Consider the following 24,932-nt stretch of genomic DNA (forward strand, 5'->3'; position numbering starts at 1 on the left):
CTTTCTTTCTTTCTTTCTTTCTTTCTTTCTTTCTTTCTTTCTTTCTTTCTTTCTTTCTTTTTTTTTTTATATTTCAATGGAGGAAAGTCATTTTGAGTAGGAAACATTCCATCTACCATCACCCAGATTTCCAGCCTAGTACATCTTATTTTCATCAGTACCAATTTCACAGGATTGTTTCACGAATTAAGTGAGATTATGTGTGTTAGATACACAACATAGTAAGTCTTCACTAAATATTAGCTAAAAAACTCTAGATTGGATGTGCTGGTTGTAAGAAAAGTGGCCTTATATCAGGTCATTTCCAAATCTTTTGTATCCAGATTATGTCAACAGCATTGAGATAGGAAGCATTTCCATAGACTCCCGCCCTTGGCTGGTTCATTTCATTGGCTGGGATCTACACATACCTGAGAGATCTCAGTCCTTCACTTCTCTGACCAACTAAGTCCTCCAGAGCTGGAAGGCCTGCAGCCATAAAATTTCTACTTATTGCCTGGGGTCCCAATCCCTGCTTAAAAGTTTCTGGAGATAGAAGAATTTATGGGCTTATCTTAAGGAGTACTTCCTGCAGCTTAAGTCTGGAAACAATGCCCGTGTCTCTGGAGTCTTTCGCTTTCTAGGGATTACCTGTTCTGATTAGAGAATATGGGGATTACCATATTCTCTAAAACTGAATGGTCCATCCAAACTTTTCCTGCAAGGGCAATTGGCCAAACCTCACCTTGAATGATACTCAAACTGTGAACATCTAACAGTATCCATATTGGAACAATATGTGTTCCATACAACAGTGAGGACAAACTAAAATATTTGGTAGGCTGTTTTTTGAAAGTGCTTGTATATACTTTTATTGAAAAGAAATCCTCGTCTCAGCGATCAAATGTGTAACTTTTCAAATGAAACTTGTAAATTCTTCTAAACTCGTCATTATTTGTTGATTTCATTCCATGCACAGAGCCCTGTGCTGGTTTTATTAAATAGGGTTAGAAGGAGGTACTTGTGTAAAAATAGTGGAACCTTGTGACCTTGGCTGCCAGAAAATCACATGTAAAAAATAATAGGCAGGGAGAGTAATTCAAATCTTTACCCAGTTTCTTGAGAAATGTCAAAGGGGAGAGGACAGTCTTTTTTTTTTTAATTTTTAATTTTTTTTATTAACATATAATGTATTATTAGCCCCAAGGGTACAGGTCTGTGAATCTCCAGGTTTACACACTTCACAGCACTCACCATAGCACATACCCTCCCCAATGTCCATAAACCAACCACCCTCTCCCTATCCCCCTCCCCCGGCAACCCTCAGTTTGTTTTGTGAGATTAAGAGTCACTTATGGTTTGTCTCCCTCCCGATCCCATCTTGTTTCATTTATTCCTTTCCTACCCCCCAAGCACTCCATGTTGCCTTTCAACTTCCTTATATCAGGGAGATCATATGATAATTGTCTTTCTCCGACTGACTTATTTCACTAAGCATAATACCCTCTAGTTCCATCCATGTCATCGCAAATGGCAAGAGTTCATTTCTTTTGATGGCTGCATAGTATTCCATTGTGTATATATACCACATCTTCTTTATCCATTCATTCGTTGATGGACATCTAGGTTCTTTCCATAGTTTGGCTATTGTGGACATTGATCCTATAAACATTGGGGTTCACGTGCCCCTTCAGATCACTACATTTGTATCTTTAAGGTAAATACCCAGTAGTGCGATTGCTGGGTCTTACGGTAGCTCTATTTTCAACTTTTTGAGGCACCTCTATGCTGTTTTCCAGAGTGGTTGCACCAGCTTGCATTCCCACCAACAGTGTAGGAGGGTTCCCCTTTCTCTGTATTCTCACCAGCATCTGACATTACTTGACTTGTTAATTTTAGTCTTTCTGACTGGTGTGAGGTGGTATCTCATTGTGGTTTTGATTTGTATTTCCCTGATGCTGAGTGATGTGGAGCACTTTTTCATGTGTCTGTTGGCCATCTAGATGTCTTCTTTGCAGAAACTCTGTTCATGTCATCTGCCCATTTCTTAATTGGGTTATTTGTTCTTTGGGTGTTGAGTTTGATAAGTTCTTTATAGATTTTGGATACTAGCCCTTTATCTGATATGTCGTTTGCAAATATCTTGGGAGAGGACAGGTTTTTTTTTTTAAAGATTTTATTTATTTATTTGACAGAGATCACAAGTGGGCAGAGAGGCAGGCAGAGAAAGAGGGGGAAGAAGGCTCCCTGCTGAGCAGAGAGCCCGACGCGGGGCTCGATCCCAGGACCCTGAGATCATGACCTGAGCTGAAGGCAGAGGGTTAACCCACGGAGCCACCCAGGCACCCCGGGAGAGGACAGTCTTGATGTGGAATAAAACTTCTGCAAAACCCTTCTGAGATATCTCTTTTACCCATAATCTTTCTCTATACCAGATGGTGACTTCTGAAAACCCTCTCTGTCCTTCTCTCTGTGCCCCCCAAGCCTTCCGTGCAAATCCAGTGCATGCATTTTTTCCCCTTGTCCCAAGGTTTCCTACTCTGGCAGTCCTAAAAATCTCTCTTCCTCAATGTTGAGTTCTTCTTCATTTCCCCCTTTACTTGGTCCTTCTCATGGATGCTGGTCTCCAAAGATGGCTCCAAGGGCCCATGCTTCTGGTATTCATGCCTTTGTGTGGCCCCTTCTTCTTGAATCTGAGCTGACCCTCTTACTTATAATCAATACAAATGTTGCTGACTGCTTTTGAGGCTAGGTTGGACAAAATCTTGTAGCTTCTATCTTGGTTTCTTGGAAATCTTGTTCTGAGGGAAGCCAGTTGTAGAGGGTTAAATAATGTTCTTCAAAAATTCATGTTCACCCAGAACTTACTTGGAAACAGGGTCTTTGCAGGTGTAATTATTTAAAGATAGTGGGATGACATCATTCTGGATTTAGTTAGGGCTCGCCTTAAAGCTAATGGGTATCCTTAGAAGGAGAGGGGACACGGAGAGACCCACGGCAGAAAGCCGTGTGAAGACAGTAGCAGAGACTGAGTGGTGCTGCTGTGTGTTGTGTGTGTGGGGTTGCTGGCAGTCTTCAGAAGCTAGGGAGAGGCAAGGAAGTCTTCTGAGAGCCTCCAGAAGGAACACTGCTAACACCTTGGTTTTGGACTCCTGGCCTCCTGACCTCTGAGGGAGTGAACTTCTGTTGTCCAGTTTGGGGTAATTTATTATGGAGGCCTTAGGAAACTAGCACACCACCTACCCCCTCAGACCACAGTGCCCTGAAGATGTGCAGGACAGCTGAGTGGAGAGAGTGGTGCCCAGTTGGCCAGCCACCAGCTGTGTGATTGAAGGAGTTCTCTTGAACATGTGTCCCAGTCGAACCTTCTGACTCCAGCCCCAGCCAACATCTGGTCACAACTGTCTAGGAGACTTGACTGAGAGCAGCCTTACTAAACCCAGCAAATGCCCAGAACCATGAGAGGGAACACCAGTAGATAGATAGATAGATAAGGTTTTAAGCCCTTCAGTTCTGTTGGCTATTGATATATCACCAAGGTCTTGATGGAAGATCTTCCCACTTACCATTGCCACCTGAAAATGAGGCTCATCTCTCCTCATCTTTCTCAGGAGAATCAGCTCTTACCCTGCTGTTGCCTTGGAATTCAGAAGAGTAATGTTCTCTGCCTCTTCCCATGTGTGTAACAGATAGGCTCCTCTCTGCAGCAGGTTTATATCCTGATGGTAGGGCAAACTGCAACTTAAGAACATTCTTCAGAGCTCTAAGCAGCATGACAACAAATTCAAAATGGATGTGCAAGACAAGTAAGGAGAAGACACATGGTAAAGATAAGGAAGAGGTCTCTCTGGGGAGATGCTCTGAATTTTGGAGGAAGTGATAGGTATGAATTAGGGGAGCTAAGAGGGCATTCTGCAATGGTATACACGTAGATATTATTAGATACATTCCTTTGAGGAACAGACTGAGGGAAGTCCATTGGATTCACAGAGGCTGGCATGGCCACGCCCTCTTCGTGAATCCTCTGCAGATTTCTGCTGTGTGCCCTGTGACCCTGTTTTACTGGGTACTACTGATCAGACTAGGCCTTTAAGCCCTGGCCAAAGACCAGTATCTCTGATGAGGGTCCAACTTGAGCTCCTGACCCTCGGGGACCCCACAGAAGGCTTTTAGCATGGGTGAACACCCTAAAGTCACAGGCACAATTTTCGAATTCCCTTCATGTGTTTTTCTGGTAAGAATATCGATATTTTCATCACATTCATAAAGGGGGTGACCCTTGACCTTGAAAGATAACAACTGGGATTTAAGGAAGAGAGATCCAGCATGCACGTAATGTACTTTCATGAAAATGCACACACAATCATGATAGTCATTCTGTGAACCTGCACACAAAGAAGCATAGTAAGCCCTTTAATGCAGTTGCCTATGGTGGCAGCAGGAATAGGAGAGTGGTTTGGAGATAAAAGAAGGAAAAAAGAACAGTGTGTAGGCCATTGGTGGCCTTTCAAGTGACCTGGCTTGGGAACTTGCCATTAGGGCCTCCCTTGTTGGAAGATGACCGGCAGATCCACAGAGTCCTTTCTCCTGTTTCCAGTGGGAGGCCGGGAGAGTGGTGTACATGGAGGCAAAGATAAGGAAAGCTGAGCTGGGGAGGGAGAGCAGCTACCTGCTCTGCGGGGGGGGGGGGGGGGGGGGGGGGGGGGGTGGCCAGACCTATCCTTGGGTCACTGCAGGGACCTGAGTCAATGCCCAGCGGAGTACCCAGCGGAGGACAAGCTCCTCATCATGCGTCCTCCAGTGTGGTCTTGCAGCAGACCTGGGATGGTGAGAGACACTCGGGGGGCTTACATCTGAGGTTAGTCCAAGACACCAGTAGCACAAGTGATGCTCAAGGGGGGAAGAAGTTGTGAGACTGTGAGTGCGAGAGTGGTCCTGGGGCCTCAGTCGCCAAGTGCCAGAGGGTATAGACACCGCCTGTTTCTGTGTGCCTCCATGTTTCTCCATTGGCAAAGCAAAGTGGGGGTGGGTGGCTTGTGGATGCCCCGGGGCTAGCTGAAATGCATCAGGCAGAAATAATAGTCCTTGTCTCAGGCTCCGCTTCCAGCCCCTCCCCTCGCTGTTGGCAGGAGGGCTGGAGAGCTTAGGGGCAATACTGTAAAATCCAGCTTAGGGGCAATACTGTAAAACGGGCTCCAGGTCAAATCAAAAGTGATACCATTATGGGGATGGTATTTCTCTGCGGAGCGGCGGGAGCACGCAGCTGGGGCTCCGTGATGGCGCTTGGCTGTTTGGGAAAGAGAGGAGACACGTTCTTTGCCCACATAAATTATACATCAGGTTAATGACAAAGTACTTGCTTCCAGGCTCGGCAGAGCAGCACGGTGCCTGCCTGCCGGTGGCTGCCCCCCCCCTCGGAGGCGGAGCCGCTGCAGAAGCATTCTTAATGAGTGCTGTGCGGGATGCGGTCGCTCCGAGCTAGCCCCACTTCCCTGGGCGAGTCCGTGTTCCATAACGCTCAGGATCCTCCACAATTTTATTTTTGTAAGTTGAGGCGTAGTACGGTGGAGGGTGGTGAAATCCCAAGGAGAAAAAGATAAGTGGGGTGGGTGGGTAGCCACGCAGGAAATACGAGGTGAAGACACCGCACGACATCGCGGGGTGGGAAGTGGGGGCCGTAGGCTCACTGCCTCCCCGGACCATCTGGAGTAGGGAGGGAGGGTGAGAAGTTCGCCAGCTTCCTGTCCCTTGGCTTTGTTGGTCCAAGTCTGTCCTGCAGGGCGCTAACACCCCCTGGGCAGTCTCTCCTGGGTCTCCAGGAGAGTTCTGGGGAAGACAGAGCTTCTGCCGGCAGGGGTGGGGGGTTGGGTTTGGCCAGGGTGCGGCGGGGGCAGACGTAGTCAGTGGGCGCTGTGTGTGGGGCCCCCGAGCGAAGGCAGCCAAGGCGGTGGTGGCCGCAGCTGATGATGGCGTGGGCGCTTTGGAGGATGGCTCTGGGAAGCAGGAGGCGTGGGGCCGGGGGGAGGGAGAAAGGGGGATGGGAAATCTGGAGGGATGGTAAACAGGTTAGTGCATGGAATGGGTTCTAGTACCCATCCTCTTGTCAAGTGCCAGAAAGGGATTGTGTGCTTGCTAGAAAGAAAACCATGTCAAATGTGTGCACAGAGTAATAGCTGGGGTGTTAGGTGGGAGTGGGATGGGGCAGGTCTTGGTGAGTCTGGGTCTAGGACTTGAAAAGCCCTTCTTAACTTGACCTTACCAGCATCCCATGTCCCAGGGATGTCAGAAGGAAGATGCAAACTCTTGCCAAATGGAGTTTTTTTTTTTTTTTTTAAAGATTTTATTTATTTGTTTGACAGAGAGAGAGACACAGCGAGGGAGGGAACACAGCAGAAGGAGTGGGAGAGGGAGAAGCAGGCTCCCTGCAGAGCAGGGAGCCCAACGTGGGGCTGGATCCCAGGACCCCGGGATCATGACTTGAGCCAAAGGTAGATGCTCAATGACTGAGCCATCCAGGCACCCCTGGAGTTTGTTTTTAAAGAACCTTCAATCCAAAGAGCAGACAGGAGAGCCAAGTAGGGATTAGTTTCCTTTTCTGGGAAAAAGTCTACAGATATGGAAGCTACAGGAGGAAGAGGGTTGATTTATTTTCCTAGGGAACAATGGGTAGCTTTGCTTCATCAGCAATGAGTGATATACATAGTAATGTAAAATGTAGTCTTTTTTTTTTTTTAAGACTTTATTTATTTGATAGGGAGAGAGAGAAAGAGAGCGTGCGCACAAGCAGGGGGAGCAGAAGGCAGAGGGAGAGGGAGAAGCAGGCTCTCTGCTGAGTAGGGAGCCCAATATGGGGCTTGATCCCAGGACCCTGGAATCATGACCTGAGCCAAAGGCAGATGCTTAACCCACGAAGCCACCCTGGCTCCCTGTATAGTTTTTTTTTTTTTTTTTTTTTAAGACTTTTTCTTTTAGAGCAGTTTTTGATTCACAGCAAAATTGAGCAGAAATTATAGAGCCTTTCCATATACCCCCTGCCCCCAAGTCTTCCCAGCCTTCCCCATTACCAACATCCCCCCGAGGGTAGGTATGCTGTGAAGTACCGACATGTCTTCGTCATACAAATTGACATTAGGGCTCACTCCTGGTGCTGTACACTCTGTGGGTTTCGACAAATGTATAATGACATGTGTCCATTATTCTAGTATCATACGGAATATTTTCCCTGCCCTACAAATCCTCTGTGCTCATTCATCCCTCCCCCCACCTCTAATCCTAGCAACCCCTGATCTTTTTACTGTCTCCATAGTTTGGGATTTTCCAGAATGTCACAGACTTGGAATCATACAGCATATAGCCCCTTCGGACTGGCTTTTTTCCCCACTTAGTTATATGCACTTAGTTTCCTCTGTGTCTTTTCTGGGCTTGATTGCTCATTTCTTTTTCGTGCTGAATGCCATCATTCTGGATGCGTCACAGGGAGCTGGTCTGTCCATCCCCCCATGGAAGGGCACCATGGCTGCTACCAAGTGAGGTCATTTCTTCTCTTCATGCCATTTCCTCGATGTTAGATATGGCCTTGAACAGACCATCTTAATGTTTATTTGCAGCTCCCATAGGTCCTTCTCTGGAATGCCCAGGCCAAAGAGGGGACCCTGGCTGACCTTGCACTGACTTCTTGCTGATGGGTGATGTTGATGATGGGACAAATGACCACAGGAGCGTTGTCGGTGCAATCTGAACCACTTGGATGACTGTTGCCATTTTCTGAATTTAATAAGGGAGCCCTAATACCTAAGGAGCTTCATTTCTTTCTTTTTTTTTTTTTTTAAAGATTTTATTTATTTATTTGACAGACAGAGAACACAAGCAGGCAGAGAGACAGGCAGAGAGAGAGAGAGAGGAGGAAGCAGGCTCCCTGCTGAGCAGAGAGCCCGATGTGGGGCTCGATCCCAGGACCCTGGGATCATGACCCCAGCAGAAGGCAGAGGCTTTAACCCACGGAGCCACCCAGGAGCCCCAGGAGCTTCATTTCTTTAGTGGTAAGGTTTTTATTAAAAAAAAAAAAAGTCAAAAAACAAGTGAAAGGATAAAATACCCCCAAACCAATGTATCTTGCTAGATGACACATAATCCAGAAACAATTTGAATGGATTTAAAGAAACCATGGAGATGGTTTATAATATTTGTGATCACTGTCACCAGCACTTGTAAAATTGTAAAATTTAGCAAGGAAAGGGATATGTTTGCCTGTTTAGCAAATAATAAATCAAGTAACTCCCAAACTGAGCCAATGGCCACGAAAGAGAGAGAGCAAGGGAAACAAGGGATAAGGAAAAAGACTTCAAGGCAGTGGATAACTGGGAAGTCAATGGTTTCTTGCAGGAGCCTTTGTTCTTCAGTTGGAGGTAGGGGTTGGGGACCAGGTGGCAGCAGCCACCCCATCATCCATTGTGGGGGGCGGACAGAGATTAGAAAAATGGCCAGCATTCCTTGTGTACTTGTTCTGGGCCAGCTGTTGGTGCTCCCAATATGTTAAGCTCGCTGAAATTTCCAGCTGATCTCCTGAGGCTCAGATCTCCAGCAGCATTGCTCGGTGGCATTCAATGTCGCACCCCTGCCTTGTTCTCCTGCTCTGTCACCCATGTCAGGTGTGTTTCTTTGGTGAAACTGAATGAATTGAGGGAAGAATGCGTCTTTCTCATGTGTGCTGTTCTTAGCTCCCTACACAGGGTCAGCTCCAAGTGGGTGCTTTTGGACTTGGTGTGTGGACATGCGTGACATGGGCTTGGTGGAGTAGCTGGTCAACTCCAACTATCTAATAACCTGAAATTTATGAAGGGATATGTGCCACATATACTTTATAAGGATAATCCCATCTCATCCCCACAATAGTCTCAAGGAGGTGGGCAATTTTGTCTCCACTTTACATGTAAGGGGCTGAGGATAAGGAATATGCTGCCTGCCCAAGGTCACAGCCAGAAATTGATCAAGGTGGGTTTTGGACCTAGGTCGACCTGACTCCTCAGTTTATGCTCTTCCCTGCTAGGACACAAGCTTTTACTTGGGGAAGACAATGAAAGGAGGGTAGAGAGCTCTTTTGCAGTAAATGAAAGGCTGGCGTGTCTACACAGGGACTTTTCCCAGGCCCTGGAATGTAATCCTAAACACTTGCCTGCTTTTGCTGGAGATCTCTCACCTGGGATGGTTTTAGGAATGAGTTGGAGTGGAAGTGTGACACTGAATGCTGGCAGGACAGAAGGACAGTGCAATGGCAAACAGAACTAAGAGAAAATTGCTGGGGTGCTCTGTGCTCCCTTCGCTTTGAAGCCACGGGGGCCAGAGCATCCTAATGTGTGTGGGCATATACATGTTTCTGTACAGTGCATGGAACAGAAGCCTGTGGGTTCTAGAAATAACCCAAATGATAAATGATCTCCACAGACATATATTGTAAGCAACGATGCCAAATTATTTGGACAAGTTTGCTAACAGATGTGATCTGTTTAGGTAAACAGATATTAATTTTCCAGCTCTTTGACCTGCTGATAAATTATATCCTCTTGGAAATACACCACAAGTTACAGTAAAAACTGATGTTGCATGTGATTATCAGGATGTAATTCGAATGAGATGAAGATGATGTACTTTGGTTAGAAAATGTCCACAATGCTTTTTGATAGTATAGGTTTAAAAACCCCTAAACTAAAAAAAAAAAAAAATGCTATATTACACAAAATAGATACTGTATTATAATAAAACTACATTTTAGTATATATAGTAATAAAGGAATTTATTATACTTAAAAATACATATTAATGTCAGTGTATTTTTCAGTATTTTAAACTACTTATCATTTCTAGGACAGGTTTTGGAATTTGTGGCCTGCCTTTCGGAACAGTCCTTTTCTCTAGTACTTCTGCAGAATCTTTTGACACCATGTACCTGGCTTGAGATGTTGCTACAGAATAAAGTTGCCTGGTGTGGTCTAAAATGCATGCTGCTTTCATGCGATATCTGGTCATGATTTGGAGTTCCCAGTGATTGAAACATTGCTGTCAATCTCAGCCGATGCTGTTTTTCTACAAAAAGCAGATTTCTCCACCTTGATGCTGTTGATACATCAGACCAGATAATTTTGTGCTGTGAGTGGCTGTCCTGTGCACTGCGGGACATTTGGCATCATCTCTGGCCTATAGTCACTGGACGTAGCAATCCCCCAGTGGAGATGATCAAAATATCTCCAAATGTTGCCAGCTGTCCTCGGGAGCAAAATCCATCCCTGCTAATTGAGAACCACTGACACAAAACTTCAGAAAATCAGATGTTTGCACACCTCTATGTGTTGCTCTGGCTTTATGGACAGGGCAGACCATTTCACATGCATTTTCTCTTTGCAGTAGTGATTAACATAAATATTCTTATTTGTAATTCCAGCAACAGCCTGGCAGGGAAGATTAATGGAGGGAGAAAAGCAAAAATATCCACCTGTGATATGGTGGCAAACTGAATTACATGCTATTTAGGTGCCAATAAAGGGGGCGATGATAAATGGAATAACTTTCAGTTGAATGGTGTGTTCCCCGAGGATGCCTACTTCCTGTTTTATAGTGTCCCTTGCTGTAGCTTATCCTTCTGGATCAGTTAATTGCATGTTTCTTTTTATCCTTCCCTGACATCTCCCAGTGTCGACTCCCTAGCATTTCATTTTTTATTCTTGCAATCAATAAAGCTTTGCTACCCATTCGTCATTAAAAGTGTCAGTTTGTTTTTCATGCCATATAACTGGCTGACTTCCGGCTTGGATGGGTGGAAAAATATATTTAACTTTGATGGAGCTAAGGTGATATTACTATTGATCAATATCTTTTACACGGCAGCTCTTGTTCAAGAAAAACAGAATTTTAACTTGTGTAGGTGAGCCGTAATCCTAAGGGCAAATACAATAAATATTCTATTAACCAGTTGAGAATAATCTCTTCAACTAGAGTCCAGAACCTACTTTTTGGTTTACATGGTAATATACATTCTGTGAATGTAAGAATTTTATAATTTGAAAGAATTAGTCCAACCCCTTCACTTTGTAAATGAAAAAAAGGAAGGTCAAGTGAGAAAAACAAGTGATGTTGATACTGTACAGGCAGACAGTTCCTACCTAGGACTAGAACACTTTGTGGAAGATTACAGGAAGGCCTCTAATTTGGGGGTTGGCAAAGTATGACCCTCAGCGCAAATCTGGCCCACTGTCTGTTTCTCTAAATAAAGTTTATTGTAACACAGCCACACTTATCAGTTTACTTATTATTTATGGTAGCTTTCATTCCACAGCCACAGAGTTGGGGCAGAGGCAGTATGGCCCAAGAGATAAAATTTATTTACCATATATATATATGTGTGTGTGTATATATATATATATATATATGGTAAATAATATGGTAAATAAATATACATATATATATATATACATTTTTTTTAAAAGATTTTATTTATTTATTTGACAGACAGATCACAAGCAGGCAGAGAGACAGGCAGAGAGAGAGAGGAGGAAGCAGGTTCCCTGCTGGGCAGAGAGCCCGATGTGGGACTTGATCCCAGGACCCTGGGATCATGATCTGAGCCGAAGGCAGAGGCTTTAACCCACTGAGCCACCCAGGCGCCCTATATTTCTTTTTATAGAAAAAGTTTGCATATACCTAGACTAATTCTTCACTCCTTTGCTGTGCAATATTACAGTGCTTTCCTCACCTCCTCCCTACTTCCCAGCTCTGGGCTCAGCCACATGACTTGCTTTGGGCCCACTTTTTCTTGGGACTCTGCAGTTGCAATGAAAAAGGCCTGAGCTGGCCTGCTGAAGGATGAGAGGCAAGTGGAGCAGAGTCAAGTCATCGAAATTCTTCCAGCCAAGGGCAGTGTTGATCAGCTGTCAGAGGGGCAGACTCCAGACAGGTGAGCAAGGTCAGCCAAGGTCAGCCAAGGTCAGCAGAGCTGCCAGCCAATAAGCAATACGTGCCTATTATTCATGAAGAATAACTTGGTATTTAAAGTGGATACTAGTCTCTTGAGAATTACGTATTAGTTAAGGACCTGGATTTTTGAGATAAGTAAACTTAGGTTTAGGTTCTCTCTTGGCCACTTGTTAGTTGCATGACCACTGCCTCTCAAATCATGTTGCCTCTCCAGTCTCTATTTTTGTACTGGTTGTAGTAATGCTTGCTTTCTTGACATCCAGGGTTCTTCACTTCTGGACAAACAGGAAGATCGTATCTCTCTGTCTTCTTGAAGATGGGCATGACTGTGTGACTTGCCATGGCCAACAGACCATGGGGGAACATACTGTGTGTGTTACTCTGGGTGGAAGCGTTCATTGCTGATGCTTGCTGTCCACCCACTTCTAACCCTGATGGGCATCTGTGCAAGGCTGGGTTGATGTGGAGGTCAATGCTGCACCACCACCTGGTGGGCACTTTCCTTGGGGAGTCATCTGGACTCACAGTGGACTTGGCGTGGATGAGAACTTAACCTCTTTGCATTAAGTCATTGGAGTTTGGGGGGTGCTTGTTATCACCGCTGAGCACGTTATTTTTTGAGAATTTTAATTATCTTCTGAGTCAGAAATTAATACAAATGGAAACAATTGTGGTGGAGAGTATGGTGTCATTGTGAGTTAATCAACAATTATTTGTCGGAGATTGACTGCGAGCCAAAGAATAATTGGGAAAACAGTACAACTCCTGGGGTCGATTCTAGAAATCACCATTAAATAAGCTGCGTGACCTGTGGGAGTCACTTCACGCTTTGATCCTCAGTTTCTAGTAAAATAGGGATAAACCTGTGTCCTTTTCAAGATGTTGTGAGGGACGCAGTGGGGTAACATTATGACGAAATATCTAGAGTCTTCGATGAACTGGTGGGACCGTTCTCTTCCAGGCAGACAGGATGAAACATTCTGGAACTTGGGTGGTGAAGCTGGGACATGTAGTAGCCTGCTTGCTCCATGAAATCTGGGTTGTGGTTGGGGAGAACCTCAGTTACTTCCAGGAAAGCCCGAGAAGGTGTGCAAGGACTCTGGGCAGATGTGAAGGCAATGAAACCAGTGAAGGGGCAGTAGGGACAGTTGAGGGACACTAGTGGGCCCCTCAAGAACCATGAAAGATAGAGTAGAAGCCAGACATTAGGCTTTGGAGTCAAAGAGGCCTGGGTTTGAATCCCGATTCTGCTCTGACATACTTGCTGTGGGACCATGAGCCTCTTTGAACTTCAGTTTTGTCATCTCAATTCTGCTTTGACATACTTGCTGTGGGACAGTGAGCAACTTATTTAACCTCCTTGAACTTCAGTTTTGTCATCTGTGAAACAGGGATAACAATAGTATCACCCCCGTAGGGTTGATGGGAAAAGAAAATGAGAGACCATCTGTAAAGTACACATGGTAACACAATTATTGGGTGCTGTCCTTGCTTGATCATTGGTGTTCCTCTGCAGATTTAGGGGATAGGCAGGCATGTCCAATTCAACTGGTATCTGCTGACTACATACCTATCGAATAAGCACAGCCCCAGTTTCCTAAAAGGAAGGTATGGTGGGGAGGTGGGATGCGGTGCTCAACCAGGTCGTTGCTTGGCAGATGTGGTGGTGGAGCTGCCTGGCCAGTATTTAGACCTCGGGGGATAATATTTTGGAAATAGACTGAACTTGCCGAGTTATAAGTTCCTTGCCTGATGATGCTGAACAGAACTGAGCCCTGTGGGGGCCATGAAGACCAAGCAGCCTAATTCAGTCCCACCTGCCCATCTCTGTAAAGGATATGTGAATGCCTAGTCATGATCTCCTGTATCTCCTCACCCAGAGGAATTCAGTGTGAACCTCAAATCTCTTCGTGGCTGAAAACTTTGAACTTCTTTGAGGGGAGGAACAAAACAGAATAAAAACTTCTTAATTTATTCTCTTCTAGTTGCATAAAGATAAGAATCCTGCAGATGAAGTCATGTGGCAGTTTCCATTTCTAGTTGGGCAACGTTAGCAACGTGGAGACCATGAAAAAGGATAATTATATTTTAGACACGATGTACAGGTTCCAAGCGAATGCCTCTGGTCTCTTCTTTTAATTGTTGAGTGCCTCTGGGGTTTTAGCTTATTGGAAGGATCAGGAAGCAATATTCTAAGTGGGCCAACTTCCAGTTAGGATGAAAGTTTTTCCCCCTTGTGTTTCCCTGGCAAGTGCCATGTGCGATGCACATAGATAAAACGGCCAACTTAGATCTGAGCAAGGAGGAGCAGATGAACTGTGGAGAGCCTGCTGGCAGGCAGAACAGAGTTGAAGGCTCTGAACGGCTCTCTACCCAGTAGCTACCAGTGGGCATTTGAGGGCCCCTTTCGAGTTTACAATTGCATTCTGGGCAGCAAAGCTACATATCACTTGGTTAAAGATGTTGCAATTAAATTTGCTTGAAACCAACAGTTAGTGGGTCATGTTACCAGGAGGAAAAAAACTTTCCATGACAACAAAAAGACACCCCATGAGTTAATTTTCTCAGCAGTCATTCTTGCTGTGGTTCTTGTCCATGTCTGAGAGCCAAGGCGTAAGACTCCAAGCCTCTTTGTGATTTTTTTAAGCTAATAGGATGGGATTGTATTCACTCTGAAGTCTTTGAGTCCAGAAGTATTCCTCTCCATTGCAAACGTGGTAATGCGTTCAGAGTAGATACTAAAATACTTTCGTGCTTCAAACATAAAAGTGGATGTGGCTTTGGTTGTGTACTGGATTCATAAGCAGAAACCCTACTGTCAGCCTCAAAAGAACCTGTAAAGTACCATCCAGGAATTCAGATAATGATTTTAAAGAATATTACAAAAAAGTAAGCAATATTATCAAACATGCCTCATATCTTGAGATATGACTTCCAAGGGCAACTTTTGTCTTTGTCCTTTTCCTTTGCTTCTCTCCTTTGTATGTCTTTTCAGTTGTTCTGGGCTATGTGATCCATTGAAAATATTTTTCTTAGTTTAATTTTTTAGATGTAAGCATTTTGCTTAAGGGACCCCCAAAAATGGTCTTGGGGTAGAACTTTCTTCTGTTCTGGCTTCAGAAAATTCAGAAAGTATTTCAGCACTGCTGTGAAGCCTCATTAATGTAATTAAATCACCTTTGAATTTCAAGACAAAAGCAGATAGATAAGCATGAAATCGTGAGCCAAGTTCTTGTCCTTCGTAACGCAATGGGGAAGTATGTGTGCACAGAGTCACTGGGAATAAAAAGTAGTTGACTTTCATATAACCTGGTTTCTATTCCACCTGCGGCCAAGACATTCAAGTTGTGTGTGTGTGTGTGTGTGTGTGTGTGTGTCTGTGTGTGTGCACGTGTGCATGTGCCCGCAAGCCCATGTGTATGTGTTTGCATGTTTCCAAGCAAAGGTTTGTTATATTAAGACAGACATTCCTTGAATCTCTTTAATTGTTTCCATGTAATGCAGTTATGATTTTCACATTTTCCTTGACTTCCACATTCTCTCCATAAGATCACAGAAAATGAATTAAAAGGAGAAAAATCTGAAATAATTTGCAATTATGTGCGTGATTAATTGGCTTTTGGAATTGGAGTGCGGTCCTATGGGCAGGGGAATGAGGTTTGTATTTTGAGAAGCCCTGAGACCCAAACTTGAAGCCAGTGTTTCTGAAAGGCACTCAGGCATAGACCTTGGGAGATGGAAAAGGTCATTGCTCTTACCATTCTGGCTCAGGACGGCCTCCTGATTGGTTTCCAGATGCCCATGGGCCAGACGCAGCAAGGCATTTGGGAGAAAATCCTCTCACACATTGCAGAAATCGGAACGTCGGTTTCAAGTCTGTGATTCTTTCTTTAACTAAGAGGCTCTTAGGTGTACAACTAAACCTAAGAAGCAAATGGGCCAGAGACACTTGCTTTTCTGAATATGAGCGAGAGGTGGCAGGTTCTGAGTGACTGCTGTCCTGAACACGATGGATGCTTCCATCTCAATACGCTTAATCCCTTCCTTTGGCAGCTGTAATAGTTACTTTCATGATCCCAAAGTAACCATTGCTGGAGGGTTTCTTTCCCAGGTGCTTGGCTTTTGGTGGCCTGGGTCTCATGGCAGAAGAGACCCCTTGTCATCAAAGAAAGCTGATGTCCAGTATTTAGGGGCTGATGTCATTGTGGTTGGTTGATGTCGTGACTATGTCTTGTTCTGTCATTTCCTGAGCCTTCTCCAAAAGGTGCCCCATGAGACTGACCCTTTTAAACCTTCATGAACTGAAGTGACGTAGGGGTTGCTGGCTCGGAAGTATGAGTCCCTTCACGTGATTTGCAACACTCTAGAGTATCATAAACCCAGGAGTAGAACCACTGAGTTGCAGAGGAGAATTTTATTTATTTGTCCTTGTGATAACTTGAGTTTTTCCCGAGAGTTTACTTTCTTCTGTTTTTAAAGTTTTACCTTTGAGACTCCTTTATTTGAACATTGTTGTGGTATTTGCTATTCTCCCCAAATTAGTCTTTAACCTTCTTGACATCAGAGGTAGTGCCTTTATTTTTTTTTAATCAGTTAGGTCACATGAGCTCTGTGGTGGGGCATGTTTTGTTTTGTGGGGGTAACCGGATTTATGTCTCCTTCTGGCACAGTAGGGGACTCTTGTCCTGACATGGGGAAACTGAGGCTCCTGGCAGTCAGCTGAGGCCAAGGGCAGACAGCCAGGCCCTTCAGGAACCAGTGGCAGTCAGGGACGTGAACCACACATGGCACGGTTGGAGACCAGGTTGTGGGAAGGGCAGGTGACATATGCCTTCAGCGGTGGTGTCCTGCCGTTTACCCTAGATGTCCCCCCACCGAGCCCCACAAGCCTAGGGATCTTAGACGTTGGGACCCCTAGATCTGGTGTTGGGCAGGCCAGTGTTCAAACAGCTTCAACAGTGACTGCTTGGCTCAACCAAAGTTCACGGTCATGGTCTTCCTCAGACTCCTCCCTAAATGACACACTATGTTCTTACTTACCAACATGTTGGGGGCTCTGGCCGGACCAAGGCTGAAGAAGGCACCTTCCTGGGGTGAGAGAATGGGGCAGGTGAACAGCGGACTTGGAGATACTCCCATGTGTCCTGTGCGGCACCCAATCAGATAGGGTGCTGCTTGGGGTCCTCTCCCTTGTTGCTGGGCAAGCCTGGCTCCAGCTTAGTAGTGGGGGCAGCAGAGGAGGCCAGGGCAGGGCTGGGCTCCCAGCCTAGAGAGACCTCAACATCCACTCAATGTCCATCATACGCCTCATATGGTTTTAGGTTTGTGACAGATATCCAGGAAATAATTTTTAACACTATGTATATGACTTTACATGTTTATTTGTTTAGTTTGCTTTAAGATTGATTTTCCTGGGCTCTGGAGTTTTCCTTGGAGATGAATTTTAAGTCCACTAGTTTGCATAGACTCGGGGTCCTCAACGCTGGGCGCATGTTAGGACAAATCGCTGAGTGCTTCTGGAAGAAGCTGCTCTCCTCCTTCATCTGCAGATTCTGCGTTCCTTGGTCGGGGCGGGGCCTGAACATCAGGATTCTACAGCTATTCCCTGGATCCTCTGTGAGGTCAGGGTGAAGACCACCCACCTGGACCATGGAGGTCACTTCTGGTCCCTTCCGAGGACAGGCTGGGTCTATTCTTCACAAGCCAGTGGTTTCGTAACTAGCTAACAACTTGGCTTCTGGAAACATGGCTGAACGTCTGGAGAGACAAGTATTTTGTTAACTGGAGTTCTTTTATAGTGATGTTCCGGGGGTTACCTGAAATAGATGCTTGCCTAGGAAACTATTTTCAACACATACTTTAAAAAAGCCATTTTTGGCTGACATTCTGAGCTCCGCACCAACATTTGGAGGAGTAACAGCAAGATTGGAAGGTTGTTGGAAACCTGTGTCCTCTGCAGTGAGGACGAAGCAGCAGGTTTGCACAGGGCTGGCTACCTCAGACCCATGAGGGTTTGCTGAGGAAAGACAAAGGGAGGGTAGAATCCACACCTGCCTTGTGACAGCTCCTTCTGGGCTTTTCCATCTTCTCACCTTACTGACTTAATTTCTCCTGTCAGCTGCTGCTTGCTACTTTAATGGGATCGCATCTAGGGAAGTTCAGTTTCGCCTAAGGTGGTTTTTTTTTTTCTTTTTTTTTTTTCTGGAGAGCTGGCATATTTATTTATATCTGTGCCTAAAGCTGGCTCTTAAGAAGCCAGTCTTATCAGATGGTGTGTGGTGGTGGGACATGTATTAGGCCAGGAGTTATAACGGAGACTTGGTTGTGTGACCTTGGGTCTATCCCGCAACCCCTCTGAGCTTTACTTTCTCTTCTGCAGAAGGGAGCTATCACCTGTCCTCCCAGTGTTTGGGGCTCTCTGAAGGATCCTAGAAAATAACACGTGAATAATAATAAGTGGAAAAGCAGCCCCAAACTCTCATCTGCTATTACCTGAGAGGAAACATAGACAGAAGTTCCTGCACTGGGAATTGTGGCAAAATACACTCACCCCTGTCACCCACAGAACTGATTCATAAAGTCTAGGGCTGTTCCAGAAAATCAGTTGAGACTCCGCGGAGACAGGAAAATAATCGTGTTCTTTGCTGACTAGTTGTTAATGCTCTCTGATTTGGGAACCAAAAAGGTGGTGACCAAAAGAGATGATTCAGACGGAGGTAACACATGAATGGCTGTAAGAGGTGGTTGGTTGATGAGAAGGTAGAAAAGTGGCCAGGGGTGATAATGGGTCTGGGAGGGATTGTTGCCATGGCTCCAGGTGCCCCCTTGCCTGCTGTTCTGCCCATGGTGGCTCCTCAGTGAAAAACAAAAGTTCTGCCTCTGGCTCCTAACTTCAGCCACTCATGCCATTTTCTCTGGAGTGACCTCAGCCTGGACTGGGGCTCTGCCCAAACCCGACTGCCCCACCTTGCCGTGGTTTCCCAGGGTGGTGTCTCAGCAAGGAGGGAAATGTCTGCACCCTTAGAGCCCCCTACAGCCTCACCTGAGAGTCCAGGTCCCCAGCTTTCCATGAGTTCAGGGGATAATCGAAATGTTGGGACTGGGGGCATCACGATGCAGAGTGAATGCTCAGGACTTTGACTCATGATTCAGAGGTCCACAGGATTTGATTGTTGGAAACACTGTAGGGGTTTTCCAGCCAGTCCTCTGACTTTTAGGTGAGGTCCAGATAGCCAGTGTCTAATTAGAATGAGAATAGAAGAGTTTGTGGTTCTTGGGATGGTCTGAACCGTCTGAGTAGTCAGGGAAGGCTTCAGAGATAGTCATGTTTGAGCTGGGTCTTAAAGGCTGAGGAGGATTCATTACAAATAAAAGAGAGAGTTGAATATTCCAGGTAGGCATAGGGAATCTCTCCTGCAGAAAGAGTCAGGCTCTATGAATGTCCTCTTTCCTCCTTCCCTCTCTCCCTCCCTTGGTTCATTCATTCATTCTTTTCCTCCCTTCCTTCTCTACCCTCTCTCTCTTCTTCCTTCTTTCTCTCCACCCCTATCACATCCTATCTTCCTTCCTTCCGTTTTGGGAAAAGAGTTTGGAATCATGGGTCTGCTGGAATCTGAGTGACCTTGAAGTAGCTTTGGCTTTGGGGCATGGCCAGGGGGCATGACCAACTCAATCATTCCCCTGAAGTTTGGATGATCTCACAGGCAGCCTTGCTGGTAGGTACAATAATCTGGCCAGTGGGTGGGGAGGCCAAGGAGGTAGAGATGGGGAATGAGGATTTTGAGAGCTAAGAGCCACAGTGGTTTTCCTCCCAGATTTATTGAGGTATGATTGATAAGTCAAAATTGTATGTATTTAAAGGGTACAATGTGATGTTTTGATGTATTTATACCTTGTGGAATGATCATCACTATCAAGCCGGTGAACAATTTCCATCTCTTCATCTAGTTATCTTCTATTTTTTGGTGTGTGTGTGATAAGATCTACCTTCTTAGCAAATTTCAAGTATATGATACATTATTATTAACTATAGTCACCGTGCTATACATTAGGTCTCCAGGACTTACAGTGATTTTTTATAAGCTCATGTCGGCAGGAGGTAATTCTACTGTGCCAACAGAATGTTTCTGATTCTGTTTTAGTTGTGTGGTCCTGAGGGAGGTTGTTACCCTGATTTGATCAGAAAATGGGGAGCAGATGAACAGGTACTACAGATGTGTTTCTTCCTATGACTTTTCGGACTCTTGGCACTCAGAGAGCTGAGTCCCAGCAGAGCTGGGGGACTGCCTGTGCCCATACTGTGCTGTAGGAAATGGGGTGCTGGGATGGCTGGGGCAAGGCTGGCATCTTCCCGAGTCCTACAGGTGCCACCTCATCTTGGGCAATCTTCTTTCCCTTACGTTGCTTACTGCTGGGCTTTCCCCTGGCAGGCCATCCAGGTGCTTGTGGCCCAGGTCACTTATTATCCTCTTAATGTGGGAATAGGTTATAGCTGCCTTGAGCTGAGTTAACAGACTCTCACTGAAGGTTTCGGGTGATGAAGGGATTATAGCACAAGACAGAACAAGAAATAACTACAGAGAAAAAGTGGGGACATCTGTGCTCAGTCTGCCAACCCTGTATTTCTTCATGGTTCCTTTTCATGGGTTCTAGGGTCTACTAGCTCTGCCCACCAGGGAAAGCTGAGTTAGCTCTTTCTTGGGTTCCCTTCTCCATATCAGCGTTGACTTTGCTGTTGACGAAGACCTACCAATGAGCTTTTCTAAACCATGTGTCTCAAAATGAGTGTTTTTTCCATTCTGGGATATGAGAATGGTAGCAGTGGTGTGTAATTGAGCATGTGTGTGTGTGTGTGTGTGTGTGTGTGTGTGTGTGTTTAATCCTGATATTGGATAAAATTTGTAAGTTTAAGTCAATTGGTTATTATTTTTGGTCTTTATTTCAGCTTTATCCAAAGTAGGCAGATATTCCTTTTCAGAATTTTTATCTTAACCTTGGTTGGCTTCTCTCTACCCTAATTTCCTTAGGGATATGAGCCCTTGGAAATACCAGGGAAGGAGGAAGGGGAGGAGTGTGTGTGTGGGTGTGTGTGTGTGCACGCGCGCCTGTGTGTATGTTGATGTGTATTTGTGTGTACGTGTATGTCTGTGCAACTGCGTGTGTGTGTGTGTCCATGTATCTGTGTGTATGTCTGTGTATACGTCAGGGTGATCTGAAATGGACTCTGAGGTTGGGACCCTAGAAGAAAACACTGCACTAAGCAATGGTGCAGGAAATAAACCCTAAACATGACAGATCCAGGAAATTCTGAGAGGAGAAGCTGGCACAAGGCCCTTCCCTGGATAACCTTCCTCCTCCTTCTCCAGGACCTTTGCTTTTTGTCCTTATGAGCTGGGGGTTGGGGAGGAATTTCACTTAGGAGACCAGGTAGAACTCTGGGCTTTGAGGATAGAAGGCCAGGGGTTCTTGGGCTTTGGGAGTATGGTGACTCTCCTTCCTGGGAGTCAAACGAGGAAGTGCAGGGGAAGCACGTGGAATTTGCATGGCATTCTAGGTCTGAGGAGCAATTTAGCTGTCAGAGTGTTCTTCCTACAGAGTCTAGGGATTTTTAGGGCTAGACGTGGCGGGGGGGGGGGTCTCAACTTCTTAATTGCTTTCTCTGTGTCTTCCTTTTCTTTTCCCTGTCCTTTAGTTCTTTCTGTTTATCCTCTATCTCCCACTGCCATTGTCCTTTCTTGCTTATCCACCCTTCTACAAGTTAAATACCTCCTCCTTGAGTAAAACTTGCTCCTTAACATAGAATCTCTTTCTCCTTTTATCTACTCTCCCTTCTGAAGAAACTGGGGTATTGTGTTTGCACCACTGTTCAATCCTCTGGGTATGTCCAGCATTGAAGAGCACCGATAGGTTTACTCTGGAAGGTACTCTCAGAGTATTGGATGGTACCCTCAATGTAGACATTGCAAAGATGGTGACAGGATTTCCCAAGGTATGTATATAAAGTGCTGGCCCCTCCAATGCTCTTGAAGATGAATTCGACGAGTCTGAGACCATGATGCACACACTTTCCACCCCCTGGAGATTCACAGTGCACACTGGCATTTCAGACTCTGAAAATGAGTAGCTCCATTGCTTGGTAGGACTTGTCAACACTGGGTCTTAAGAGAAAAAAAGCCAGAGGTTTAGAGGCTTAGCATAAGTAGAACAGTTCTTAGAACTCTAACCCTGTTTTTGAGCTTACGAACATGAGTAGGAGAGTAGGAGAGATGAATGAAGAGGTGTAACCGTGACTGAAGTTGACCAGTTCACCAAAATTTAGATGAAGTCTTTGTTATTCTTCTTTTACTCTCTCTCTCTCTCTTTAAAGATTTTATTTATTCGACAGAGAGAGAGGGAACACAAGCAGGGGGAGTGGGAGAGGGAGAAGCAGGCTTCCTGCTGAGCAGGGAACCGGATGCGGGGCTTGATCCCAGGACCTTGAGATCATGACCTGAGCTGAAGGCAGACGCTTTATGACTGAGCCACCCAGGCGCCCCTTCTTTTATTCTCGTAATTAGTTTCTTATCAATGTTTTTTTCTCCTTTATCTGTAAAACTAGGTGTTTCTTATTGAGAAGGAAACTTATGTCATAATTTCTAAAAATCTGTAACTTCTGGAAGAGTTACTATGCATTCTTTTCTTTCATATTTTTCTGTTTCTTACTCTCTTTTGTACACATGTATTATATATTCATGAAGTAACAAAGAACATTGTAAATGTAGGAAAAGGGAAAGGAAAAGGTGGCTTATAAATGAGAAATTCTGCTTAAAACAGGAAAAAAACCCCAAATGCCTGACTAACAGGGTCAAGTAAAACAGGCTTTTAAAAAATATTAAGAGGAGAGCCCAACTCTCAGAATAGAGATAGAGATAACCATCCTCTGTGTTGACAAAGAACAGAGTGTATCACAAGTTTCTGATGGGGACAAATCAAACAATGCTATGAATTAGATGTTACTTCCACTCCACATTAGACCATGGCTTACATAGCCTTTGACAGGCTGGTCTCCATCTTGGATACTTTTAGAGGAAGTTTTGGTCCAAGAATAAACATTAATTGGGATGACTCCAGAGAACCCCTCCCTAAATGAGCTCTACATCAATGGAATAATGCTCACCGAATATTTAATCCGAGAAAAACACTGCAGGAGATAAGGCAGACAAGTTCTCTCTCTTCAAGGAGGTTATTGCCCAGGATGGGCTGAAACATGAGGAAACAAAACACTACATTCCAAAGAAAATGATGGTATATGAGGCCTAAGGGAAGCAGCACTCATGTCATAATGGAGCATCAGGGACAGCATTCCACATGAGGGCACTTGGAGTTGAGCCATGAAGTTTGTGGAGTTTCAAGAAGTAGTGCTGGTGGTGGCAGTGGTACCAGCCCAGATGGAGGATGGCATGTGTATGGGAAAGCCCAGGGAGGCATGTTAAGGGAAAGGTAGACAGAGACTGACCTGTCCATCATATAATATATCCAAGTACAAATTCTCTAAGTGGAGAAATCATGCGAGATAAGATAAGATAGATAAGGTAGAATTGTGTCTTTATTTTGAGGGTTCTTAAATCCTGGGGAAGAGGAGGGAGAGTTTATTCAGTAGGCAATGGACATTCAAGGAAGGCATTGAAAGGGTGTTTTGCAGCCCTGAATAACCTGGTGCACAACTGGTGGTTGCCCTGGCTTAGCCCTTTGGTTGGCCTTCCAGTCGTATGTACAGTCATTCAAGGATGGCTTAGAGAGAATGACGAGAAGACCCGTTAAGAAAAGTAGACCAGGCATCACAAAAGCCTGAACCAGGGCAAGGGCAGTGGGAATAGAAAGGATCTCAGCCATGAAAGGTGTGCTGGTGGGGGAATCTCAAAGGGGAGGCCAAGTTGGGTGGACCCCAGGTTTTGTGTCTGAGTGTCCGGGAGGAGGTGGGGCAGAAATCAGGAAGCATAGAGGTGCTGTTTGGAGGGAAGGTAATGAGGTGGGCTTGCATTGATCAAGTTTAAGGACTGAGGAAACTTTGAGAACAGCTATCCTTGGGTTTTTAAGCAAGAGCTGAGGCCGTGGGAGTGAACTAGGTAGTGAACTGGGAGAGTGCAGAGAGAGAATGATGAGGTCCGTGGTCAGACCTAAGGTGGAAATGCCTTCCTTTAGAAAGCAGGGCAGGGGAATTGAATTAATAATGCGAAGGAGAGAAATAGTGCAAACAGGTAGAAAACCAGCCAGCAGGAAAGGTAGAGGAGAAAATTTCCTGAAGCATATGTGTGTATGTGTGTGTGAGTGTATGTGTGTAAATTTTTCCAAATACCACTGAAAGGCTCAGGAGGGTAATGGTGGAAAGTGGGTTTCTGGATTGAACTTCGGGAGGTTTCAGGGACCATCCTTGGGGAGTTCAGTTGCAGAGGGTAGGAGAGGGAGAAGCTAGATTGAAAGCAATGGGAAGATTGTAAGTTTCCTTTGGAGAAGGCTTTTTTTTTTTTTTAATCTTTCCCTTTAAAAATGTCTTCCACTTTACAGTGTCATTAAAAAAATCTGACTAGCATATGCAATGACAAAACCAGGCAATATAATATCCTAAATGTGAATAGTGCACTTTAGTAGATCTGGGAGACTGTTTAATGTACTGGAGAATTATTTTTCAGGCATTCCATGCTGTCCAAATTGGGTTAATGTACCCCCGAAAAGTAAATCAGTTACTCCCCGTTGACTAGTCAGGTTAGACCAACTGTTCCTGAAACCTTAGGACACATTAGCTGTCTAGATACTGTTTTTCATAATGTGCGTTTATTGGATCAGCACTCTATAAATCCTGAATTTTCAGGCCAAATAGCTCTTCACAGCTGCAAAAATATACCATAACTTGTCAGTGGTCATTAGTTTGATAAAAGATATTGAGTGCCTTGTCTTGTGAAAGCGATCTTTGATGTAAAAGTAGTGTCAGGGAACAGCCTTCAATGTCCCATG

The sequence above is a fragment of the Enhydra lutris genome, unplaced genomic scaffold (genome assembly GCF_002288905.1).
Source record: "Enhydra lutris kenyoni isolate GAN:26980312 unplaced genomic scaffold, ASM228890v2 scaffoldscaffold12, whole genome shotgun sequence".
NCBI classification, from domain to species: Eukaryota; Metazoa; Chordata; class Mammalia; order Carnivora; family Mustelidae; genus Enhydra; species Enhydra lutris.